Source organism: Pieris napi, chromosome 16, assembly GCF_905475465.1.
Source record: "Pieris napi chromosome 16, ilPieNapi1.2, whole genome shotgun sequence".
Lineage (NCBI taxonomy): Eukaryota > Metazoa > Arthropoda > Insecta > Lepidoptera > Pieridae > Pieris > Pieris napi.
The window spans coordinates 5,686,468-5,698,799 of NC_062249.1; positions in this window are offsets into that span (position 1 = coordinate 5,686,468).

Below are 12,332 nucleotides of genomic sequence, written 5' to 3' on the forward strand. Positions count from 1 at the left end.
TATAATATAAACGCCTCGGGCCGCGGAGGCGGGAAAAAAAAAGGGCCTTCGCTCAGTGAATGGAATAACTGCTCAAATTAAAAAGATCTGTTTCATTAAATTATTTTTATATTGACACTTCTAATGATATAAAAACATATGTCATATTTAAAGCATTGCTTCAACAAAACCTTTTTGAAAAAGTTTCGTCATTTATTACAAAATTTATTTAAATTTGGAACGTTTTTAAATATATGAAACATACCGACAAATACTTTTAATTTTTCCTCGATCAATCAATATGCTTTTGACTTTTTGTAATTGGAACGATTCCTAAATAAATATTTTAACATAATGGGTCAATGTCAAATCTAAACAAACAATTATTTAAGTTTGAATTTAGAATACTATTTTAACGTAAACATATATTTAATAAATAGGTATGATTTTACATAAGCAACGTTTTATTCCGCCAATGAACACCGAACCTATCTCCGGTAATGAGCCCCGGCACAACTTTCTGTGGAGCCGCGAAAGTAGCACGGAAAACTTTAACGGCGTCTTCATTCTGTACAGCGATTTTCTTGTTTGATACTTGAAGGTAATATATATGAGACAATCTAATGGATTGGTGGTGGAACCGTTTCTAAGTCCGTCTCATTATTGTGCATACACGCTGCGTCGCAAATTGAGCTTTGATACATCCCGATGATAAATTAATTGTAAGGGTATGGTCTTTCCCGAAGCAATTGAGAGGAACACCACAGGATCACCTCTTATTCATAAACGCACAGAATGTACTTTCTCTTTAACTGTATTACTAGTGACATATATTATAATAGATTAGAATAAAACTAACTTTTTTTTTATTTGATTTAAGCTAACTTTTTACATTTAAAAGTGGCGGTCTACCCTGCAAGACGTCCTACAACTATTAAAAAACATACTGCTCTATAAACGACCAACTAATATGGATCTCCATGCTAGTAGCTGTTCTGTTCTCGATTGCAACGTATAAAGAAATAGTTATTAGAAATAAATTTAAATTAATACAAACCTACCTTCTACAGTAATTCGATTTATTTGATGAGGCATACATACCGAGCAGTGGCCCAGTGGCTTCAGCATGTGTCGCATCTCCGAGGTCGTAGGTTTGATCCCTGGCTGTGAACCAATAGACTTTCTTTCTACATTCGCTCGAACGGTAAAGGAAGATGAGTTAACCGGCTTGCCCTAGATCCACAAATTCGTGTGTCAAGCACAGGAGGCTGATATCCTACTTGCCTATTAGATTGACAAATGATCATGAAACAGATATCTGAGGCCCAGACCTAAAAAGTGGTAGCGCCACTGATTGAATATTTTTACTACGGGCCCGATGTCTTTGAAGAATACAATCTTCATGTAAGACTCACCCTAAAATGTTGTCCATTCCCACGAGTGACCGCTGTCCGGTCAAACTTGTTGCTTCGTAACGTATTTAATAATAGTTTTAACGTGTCCACTTGAGAAATTTCATGTTCAAATTGGCTAAGGGTTTCTATAATATACGAAGGGTTACGATTTAAGTCGAGACATATTACTTATGTCTAAGCGTCTGTAAACCAATGTCAGGCATGCGTGGCATTCTCATCTCGTCTAGATTGTAAAAAAATATTGAAACCTACACTAAATAAATAATACCACTATTAAATAGACAATAGATAATGTAAGATGTTATTTTTGTATATTTATAATAGAAAATTAAGGCCTGGTTTATTACAATAAATTGTGACCCCGAGAGCTCTCGAATAGCATATAGTTATCTAAATATAGTTCTCTGCTGCTTTGTTTTTATAACACTATGCGCCTATATTATTTTAGTATATTAGTTTTAATTTGTTCTAGTTCTACTTCAACATGGTCTTCACATATATCAAATCAATGTATGCAAAATATTGTAAAAACTATATCAAAAGAGTTGGGACCTTTTTAAAGGGACAACTAGTAATTTTTTTAAATATCTTTACTTGTAAATTTGACTTTCAAAAGTGCTTTTTTAATAGGCCTAATAAATGATTTGACTTTGACATACATGAGCTATGCCGCCAGCATTATGCGTACACGGTACAATGCTACAAGTTACTTCACAAAATTTCACATGCTATTGAAATAATGAAATAAATTTTAGTTTTATAATATCTATAAACACATATTTTTCTAAATCTATAAAGTGTATAAAATATAGTTTTAGTTTAACTAAAGAATTCCAGTTTTAACCCTTCTCATTCCCACACTTTGACCACTGTCCGTCTTAACTGTCTTAAACCTGTTCTGCAAGTGGTCACTTTGACCAAACCGGTTTAAGTTCACACGTCTGAAGATCCGTTAGTTATTGTAGGGTTAATATTGTATTATGGTTTCAAAATGTGTCTTTTTATTAATTATTACTTAATATATCAGTAAAGTTTGTTTTATAAAACTAAAAAATTTTGTCAATAAAACTTCATACCATCATTTATTGAGGCTCGTATTATGTATTTTAGCCTAATAGAAAAAAGTAGTAACAAAAAAAAATAATAAAATAAAACACGTCTAACTAGTAAATAAACTTAATTTGATTATTAAGTTTCGGTTTATTAGGATTTCTTAAGACATTTATTAACTACGTCTAGTTAGATATCTTTTGAATTTGGTGGAAATAAACGTTTTTGAAATATAATAACATTTATTTCCAAAACACGAATATACCTACAGTATTTACAATATTCTTAACCTACATAGTAATAATTATTATTATAATAAAAAAATATTGGATAAATAGAAAATTAAAACAAATTTAAAAAGTTTGGTCCCTGTGGAAGTGTAACGGCAGCATTTCCTCGCTGTACTAATACTCGCTCGCGATACTTATTCTTTGATCGAGGGAAAGCACCAAGGAAGATTGGTTCCGCGTTGTAGGAGTATTATAACCCCATATATCGCGTCATCCACAAATGATTCACGTTAAAATTTTCCCTTTAACGAATATTAATTTATATTATGAACGAAATATGTGCGTACAATTTATGTTTATAAGTGTCACAGTAAGTACATAAATATAACGTGTGTAATCCCCGCGTTATATGGGTGACTACCCATGTTATACGTACGTGGGACTGAAATCGCGTAATATGAAAAAGCGTTATAAGACTATCGAGTTATATAAACTGTATACGTAACACATGTATAAAAACTAAAATATTCAAGTATCAAAGTTGTCCATCCATCTACACTCGCTTGAGATAAATTTCGGAGCGTCAGTGAAATTTTAATAACTAATTTTCTTGTAGGACTCACGCCCGCGGCTCATGCCACCCTGAAACATATGCATAGCTTGATTATGTATTAAGATAAACCTTAATATACTCATTTATGTATTCTTAATTAGGTTAAGACGTTGCGTATATACCTTTTAAACGCAAAATTTAGTCTCACGATCTTTTTACGCGAGTGTAAAACTTTAAAGGATTTTAAGGTAAGATTCATGAACGAGAAGTAGCACTACGTCTCCCTTACGTCAATGTCACAAAATGTTTTGGATTTTGACAGTTGGGAATTCGGGCTAAGTTTCCCTTCTAAATCTCACCATAAAACATTCGAGAAGTTATTACATTCTATGAGAGTCAGAGGTCTTATTCAAGGTGTAAGGCCTTATAAGAAAACTACACATTAATACACACACATTAAACTAATATTAATGTGTAATTTTCTACATAACTACTATTTATTAAGAAATATTTTCTGACTTCGTAAATACGTTGATACAAATTAATAAGTACAGCAATTTATTAAAAACTAAAAACTGTGTTTTACAATGTATATTATAAATAGCTTTTAATAGTTTCGGTACTTTAATTTTACACTGATTTTTCCAATTATATTTTGGTGTTATTAATCACTTATCTTCTATTATAATAATCCTAAGAAAGGTTTACTTTGCAAATATTATTGTTAAAATATCAAGAACAAAACAACATCCATTTCACATCGACGTCCGTCGTTCCGTCCGGCGTTTCTTAAGGCAGTTTTTGCCGCGCACCACTATGTGAAACCACTTGCCCACTGAAGTATTTCCGAACCAATTCAACTAAAGGTCTTTATTTATTTAGTTATTAAGCTTACTACATCACACACAGTACTAAATCTACTAATTATTTTACAAAATCTTACATCTAAAATGTGTGATAATTAAAGTAAACATAAGTTTCACAAAAAATCTAAAAGTCCTTCAAGAAAAGAAAGCACCAATACTTAAAAGGCCGGCAATGCACTTGCGAACGTTCTGGCAATGTGAGTGTCCATGGGCGGCGGTAGGTATCACTTAACATCAGGCGAGCCTCCTGCCCGCTTGCCTCTTATTACATTAAAAAAAAGAAGAAAAAAATATTCAAAATACACCTACCTAAATACATTAAAACAAACGATTTTTTTAATTTACAAAAACCAAATAACGCTTAGAAAACGCAAGGCTAAGTATGTTAATGTTAGCATATTATATGTATCTAACAAAGAAATTATAAACATAATATAATGTTCTATAAATTTTGAACATTAATTTCAAAGGAAACTCTTTGCTAACATTAAAGAACTCCTAACTTTTAACTATTGTATTTAAGTTGAAGCGTACTCGGGGGTCAGGTTATACTGGTCGCTACAAGGCGGGGGGTAGTGGGTGCGAAAATTACACAAGAAAATTTCACCATTCAGCATCTTTGTGTTTCCTTCAAGATGGCGCCCGCGGGGGAGAAAATTTATTTAAATTACCTACTTTGAACAATTTAATTGTGTTGAGTTTGTTTATGGCGCGAGGGTAAATTATTCTATGAGCTATGTTGTATTTGAATGTAGGTACGGGATAAGCAATTCGTAGTCTTTTTGATCGTAATTATATTTTTTAAATATTATAATGAAAGCACACAATGTCATTTGATTTAGCTTGCTGTGAAGTCGTCGAGTTTAAAATACATTTGAATTTCGAACAAGTTTTATGAGGAAAACATTCTAAACAAGTTTTCAAACAAAATAGTTGGAATTCGAAAAGAGAACTAGTTTCAACCCTTATTACAACCAGTCGGTGAGACACGTGTCCAGTTACGTTCCGAACTAGTTCGATTTACAAATGCTGGTTTCATTTTGAATTTCGAATCCAGTTTTCTTTTAATGAAATTTTTACGGCTGGATTCATTAACAATGCGTTGGACAGATTATAATCTATTATCAATCAAAAATAGAATTAGTTACACTTCAATAATAATTTTAATCATAGAATTAGAAATTATACTTAATATTTATGAATCTTTCACGCTCTTCCGGTATCCAAAATTCTACTCATAACTGTACGATTGTTACGAATCGAAGAATATCGGTTTCTAAGTAAACTTATAGAAATAAATGGGTTTGGCGTCAGATAGCAGACGAATAGGGTATCAGCCATCTGTGACAAATGCCGATTTTTGTATCTTAGGTATTCCGGTGTTAGTGCATCTATTAGAGCGCAATGGTTCGAACGCACCGTAGAGCTGAGGTTCGCACGCTTGAGCCACTTGGCTAACACTGCTCTTAGGTATATGCTTATGTTATATCTAAGAAGATTTTAGACTATCTTAAACAAAAGAAAAGCTCTATAAAAAATCTCATATTATAATTAAATACCGCCCCTGTTGTATGTAGGTACTACGTTCATTACATAGTACCTACTCTAAAACTTCATACTCAAGACGCTAATTAAAATAACGAAATTGAATTCAAATTTCTCTTTTATCTAACGTCAAACCATTTTAATTATAGAACGGTATGAAAGCAGTTTATCGCGGGCCGGTAGGGCTGTCACTATATAAATAAAAATGTATCGCAAAATATTTTTCTAACCGGTTTTTTTTCTTCAACTAAGGAAACCTTTCCTAGTTAAAAAAAAACAAAAGACAGAGAGAGACATAAATTGTACGGGAAAACCTGAAAACCATTTTTGTTTTATTTTTCGTAGGCTAGTAAAACTCGAAACGAAGTTCGCTGCTAGCTAGTAACACAATAAAACTAACAATATTATCTGTCCACCATAGTCTGTGAAAATAAATATTGATATTGGTTTTAAGGTGTATTTAAACTCTATAATAGAGAGAAACGAGAATTTATGCTACTAATCGGGACAAATAAATAAATATTTTTCACATACGTTAAAGCTATTTGATAGGATCATGAATTCAATTACATTCTAACACAAGCTTTCTTTTTTATTCGATTCAATCGTTTCTGAAAAAAGAGTATTTAATCAAACAATTTTATTAGATAATACAATCTACAAGTATTTATCGCTACCACCTTGATTCTACAGTCTAGCCTATACTAAGAAAATATAAAGTAACTAGCTCAATCCGTATTCTTGAACGTCAATCAAACAACAAGAGCGGTCAAACAATTCTTTCGGTTTGAGGTTTGACATATTTGACAGCGCTCAAGACGACATTGTGATTTGAGTACGAATGACCTAAAATCCAAAATGCAATGACTATTTAAACTTGCGTCCCTCGTCAGTGCTCTAATGTGGTAGCCCTATTTAGGGGGTTAAGGGGGGCAAGAAGCAGAGATTTTATAGCTCGAGCGTCGCAACGCTTTTAATGGCTTATTTGCCCGGCCTTTGGGGGTAAGTCACCCCCCGCTTTTGTATTGCCAATTTTATTGAGAAGAATAATAATGGCTGAGATAAAGGTTTTGTGTATACGACTAGAATAATACGAAAAGGGGTTTAAATAGTTCGGTATGTGTCCGATTCAGGCTTAGCATAGCTTAAGCCATATTGTTATATGCCGGCAACGCACTCGCGAGCTGTCTAGCAATATGTTCCTAAGGATAGACTTAACATCACATGGGCATGTCTGTTGTCCGTACCTGTAAACAAAAAAAAAGTCCATAAATCTTGTTTTTATTTTTTAGCAAAATACTTTATTTGCTTAAAAAACTAGATCTCTTCATATTACCTATCTACTTATTTTAATTCCCTAAAAATATTAAACTGTTAGACAAAATGTAAGCTGTAGCTTAATATGAGTCTAATAAAAATAGTAGGTATAAGAAACTATCACAGCATTTTTAAAGTTGATTTAAATAAAAGTAAGACGTAAAAATAAACACCGTAATAAAAAACCTCGTAATGTATTTTTCTATGCATTAAAAAACTCCCTAAAGGTAAGCTTCGTTCTAAAATAATGCCTCGAAAAACTTATATCAAACCTAAAGGAACACAAGATATGCCAATAAGCCTAAAACAACAAAATTCCCACAACTATAAGCAAACTTCATAACATAATCTTAAACAAAGCAAAACCCGCGAAAATAGCAAAAACGTACCAACCTAATCTCACTAAAATCAATACCTTTTTCCACCCCCGAAAATTTTCCAAACTACCCCCCACCCTTTCAATTTTAACGACAAAGTATTATTTAATTTCCACCGTCTTTTCTCCATTGTGGTGGTGCGAGGAGTGAGAAGGAGATATCTTTTCTTTTCGCTAAGACGTCGCTTCGTCTTCGCTCTCGCTCTAAATGCATGAAATTGCAGTTGCGAGAAAGAGGTGAGTATACCTAAGATGTGCTGCCGCGTTTTCTTGGTATAGATTTATGCAGGGGTGTGAACCCCGCGGGGAGGCAAAAAGTTTCGTCCGCTATGAATGTTTTAGTTTTTTTATAGCGAGCTCTACGTTGAGGTTTTATATGAGATTAAAATGTATTAAAAACGAGAATGATTTTAGCAAATTTTTTAATTGTAATACCCAACAAGGACTTTATTTTATTTTTCATGCCTTTTTATTAAATTCAACCGACTTCTTTTTGTCTTTGTCCCATATACATTTGTATATATATAATACCCATACATACTTACCTTACCGTTAGGTATGGACAAAACTTGTGTTGATACATTTAATCTATTAGAATTTATAATTACTATGGCTTTAATACATTAATAATTTTGTTATTCATAACATATAGGGATCGTAACAAAAATATACCTATATAACAATTCATTAAATTATGTACGAACCTAATTATTGTAATCGTGTTATAATAACATGCCCATATAATTCGTGTTTTAACTACCGTGCTTCGAAATTCGAAAAAGCCGTTGTAAATCGCGTAATCTTGAGACCTCACTTCATGACGTATGGAAAGCACGTCGCGAGTTACAGGTGAACGTACAGATTTGGCTACAGATATCCATAGAGAATGGCCGTAAGCATAGACAACGCCAAATTTAAAATACACTTTTGAAAATCGAAGCGTTTGATTGTAAGCATAAAATACTCCAAATTTAAAATACACTTTTAAAAATCTAATTAATAGCGACGATTGATTGTGATTGGTCAACAGCTCACTAGATGTAAAAAAACAAAATGTGTCATTTCTTTTTTCAAAAGTGCTTTTAAACGCATAATACATGTTTTTTTTTATTGTATCTTTCACCGTCTACATATGCTTTAATTTGCTTTGTTTTATTCCATTATTTTTGTCCAATTAATTACAATTAGTATATCTTTAGTAGTTTTGCACTTCTTGGACTCTGATCTAATTTAATTTTGTTTTCTCACATTTGCCTGGAAGAGATCGCTCGAAAGCAATAAGGCCCTCCTTTTCATTTAATTATTTTCATTGTTCTGTATGTCTGTATTATTGCAACGAAGTGTACATAAATGTAAGTGACCTTCTGATTCGTTATAGTAGTTATTTCAAACAGTTTGTTGAACGTGTATTTATAAGAAAAGAATAAGGATTTATAAAAATTATAAGTGAATTACCATAGATTCAGGCAATTACTAGGTCATATAAAATATATTTAATTAGCTTCCAACAACTTTTTCCAACTCCAAAGGGATTTTGTTCCCTTTGGAGTAATTTACTAAATATGTAATTAATTTTTAATTTAATTTATTAAAATTAAATTTGTTTTAATCTTCTATTTACCAATCTTTAATTATAGATATTATTATTACTAGTTAAGTAGGTGAAGAATATTGTAAATACTTAATATATCTAATAATACTTAATACTAATAGTACTTTAATTAGCTTAGTAATATCATACCAAGTTTTCAAGGAATTTTGATTATAATTATTGAAAGTTATAAATGATTTATACATCCCAATGTGTACGCGTTTGAAAGGCAAATAGAGGAATCTTGGGCGGTCTAATCCAGCAATTACGCATTTTAATGGCGTACTAGGAACGAACGTTTTAATATTCCGCTCCTTGTTTTACGGCTCACGGCATCTACCCTTATTGAGGTGTTTTATTATTTTATATCGTTCCATTTATATGACTATTTTGATAGGTTTATGTATGATGTAGTATATGCATATGGTAGTAAATTGCCAATAGAAAGCTACCTCAGGGGTTAGGCTAGATATCTGAAACTAGCCTGAAAAAAAAAAGTATTACGTCATCATCAATGGCTAATATAGCCCCTTGTGGACTTTAGCCCGCAAGTATATTTAGCCATCGCAATCTATTTAGTGCTTCTTGCGTCCAACTTCGAACCCCTATTGCGTGGTCCTTGACACCTCCATCCCACCAACACAACGTCTATTGTGTTCAGTTGGACCTTGGGGTTCTGCTGTCCGCCATTGGGTGCACTTCCCAACCACTTGAGCACTGTTGAATTTTATGAATTGAACGATGTTGACGTCGTCAAGGAAGTTCTTCATTGTAGCGAATATGCCAAACACCGTCGACGCTCGAAAATAAGAAGATACGCTCGTCTTTTTTGGGGCCCAGGTTTCAGAGCCATAAGTGAGCACTGGTCGCAGCAGAGTTTTGTACGGAAAAAGCTTGGTATTCTTTCTGAGTTGTCGCGATCGGGAGTATCTACTAAGGCCAAAGTAACAGCGGTTTGCTATCATAATACCAAAAATTACCGTAACATATTGAAATGATTCCTTTTTGTATATTAATGTATTTTCTTATGTTTTCTGTTTCATATATATTGTTTATCTATGTAATCTGTATTGGCTTTGTATATTATCTAAGTATTTTGTTTTATAATAATATTTAGATATGTAAGCTGTAAGAATACTAATAAATGAATAAAGAACTAAAAATTTTACAAAATTACGTGTTTACACTTTACAGTGAAATGTTATAATGAAGATCGTAAAAAAGTATTTTTTTTAAATTTAATTATAAAAAATTCAGTAGTAAAAAAGAAGTGTTTCGCCTGGTGTTAAAGTTGGATGAAAATGGCATTAATTTTTACTAGACTCATAACACGAGAACTAATTATACACGATCAAACTAAGCCCCGCATCTCCCAAGCGGCATACATTTGTAGAGCGACCAAGAATTCTATGAAAGTATTTTTCGGATATTTTAATAAAATGCTATTAATAATACACCTATTATAGTGTATTTTCAAATAATAATGAATGACAGATTAGCGTTTTCGTTAACGGTGTAATTGTGATTTAGTATTTATGAAGGGGAATTTTTATTCCCCTTCATAAATTCGGCTTTTAGCGTCACAAAAGCGAAATAAAAAACAATATTTTAAGAAAAGTTTTGAAATACTTATTCGCCTAGAGAAATAGTACCTTCATATATTCCTGTACAAAATGTGACTACTGTGTGTATGTTTTTTTTTAGAGTTTGTTTAAATGCACCTCACTTGGTAGAATACGAGATACAGGCTATAGTGCTAAGTAACACTTACCTCAAATAATGCCAACCGTTTATTTTTTTTTATACAACAGGGACAGGAGACTCACCTGATGTTAAGTGATATCGCCCATGGACACTCTCAATCCTAGTTGCCAGCCTTGTAAGAATTGGTACGTTATTTTCTTAAAGAAAAAGAGTTTGTTTAATGTTTTCGTTTCGTTTTTGTATTTTTTTCTCTTATCTCTTCACTTTTTAAGTAAAGGGGTTTGTACTATGGTTTAGCCCTTCAGGCAAAAAACCCCTTTTTGTTTCGTCCTTAGTTTATTTATAATGTTCAAGTTAAATAAAAAATTAAAAACCCTATTATCTTTTGATGAGTAAAATTATTATTAATAATCTTATTTATTACATAAATCATTGTCACTTTACACGCAGTATCTGCACGAAAACCGAAAGGTTCGCTAGCAGAGCATAAAATTCTGAACACGAAAGACTCGGGTGCCATTTATTAAAACCAGTTGCGAAGTTAAAATTAAATGTGAAAAACGGACACCCCCGCGGGTGGCCTCAAACCAAGCCACACCCCGGATAGTGGAATATTGTTGACCTAATTTTTAGTGATGGAATTCTTAACAGGTTCTTTTAAATGTTTTTAAATGTTAGGGCGTGGTCGAGCGTGACACAGGCTTGAAATTGATTGCTGGAAACTTTTTCGTTGCCGGTTTTCGTACAAAGCACTTTTGGGTGCGTTCAAGAATCGTTTAGAAAAATAAAATTATCACCTACATTTGATAAGTGTTCTAAAGGTTCATCAGATGACACATAATAGGTTATGTCGCTACCATAATGATAGTGCACAGAGTTTTGACATTTTTCATGGTTCTCTGGCCTCAGCTAAGAGTAGAATTAGGACACAGTACCGATAATTTATTTTCTTGGTTCAAATAGTTTAATTTTTATAGTTTGCATTTTTAATTTTTATGTTATTTGTAATTAAGACTGTTTTTTGTATCTACTTGATTTCGCTGGTCGTGTCCACATGTTATAGGGACGGCACCGCTTTTCATATTTATGTATGTATGTCAATTTATATCATGTGTTTGTACTAATTTTGTGGTCCAAATAAAAAAAAAATGACACTGTGTCAATAAGGCTTCAATTAGAGAAAAATACAAAACATTTTACATTTAAAGATTCGAACTAATACACTTATCAGCCATCGCATTAAATTCAAGTTGGAAAACTGAGAGTGCTTTTAGCACGTTTCTCGAAGTTTTAATAGAAATTTAAATTAGCTCAAACTTGTTTTGTATTGCAAATCTTATTTATATACGTGCGGGGGATCTTTATACATAATATGGGTTTCGATATAAACTTAAAAACAGGTCGTAATTTCTACGAGACGTAAAACGTGATACAAACTGTAAGGCAAAAATGCACGCCATTGTTTTTTTCAGAATATGTGAAAATCAGGGCTCGCGAGTACGCTGCCAGCCTTTTAAGAATTGTTACGCACTTTTCTTTAAGGGCCCTAAGTTTAATAGGTTCGGAAATACTTCAGAGACCAGCTGGATCCACATAGTGGTGGTGCGCGGCAGAAACTGCCTTGAAAAACTCAGTTGTGGAACCTCGGACGTCGAGGTGTGGTGGAATTTTGTATTCAGCCTCGACGTCCGATGATGAAACATCGC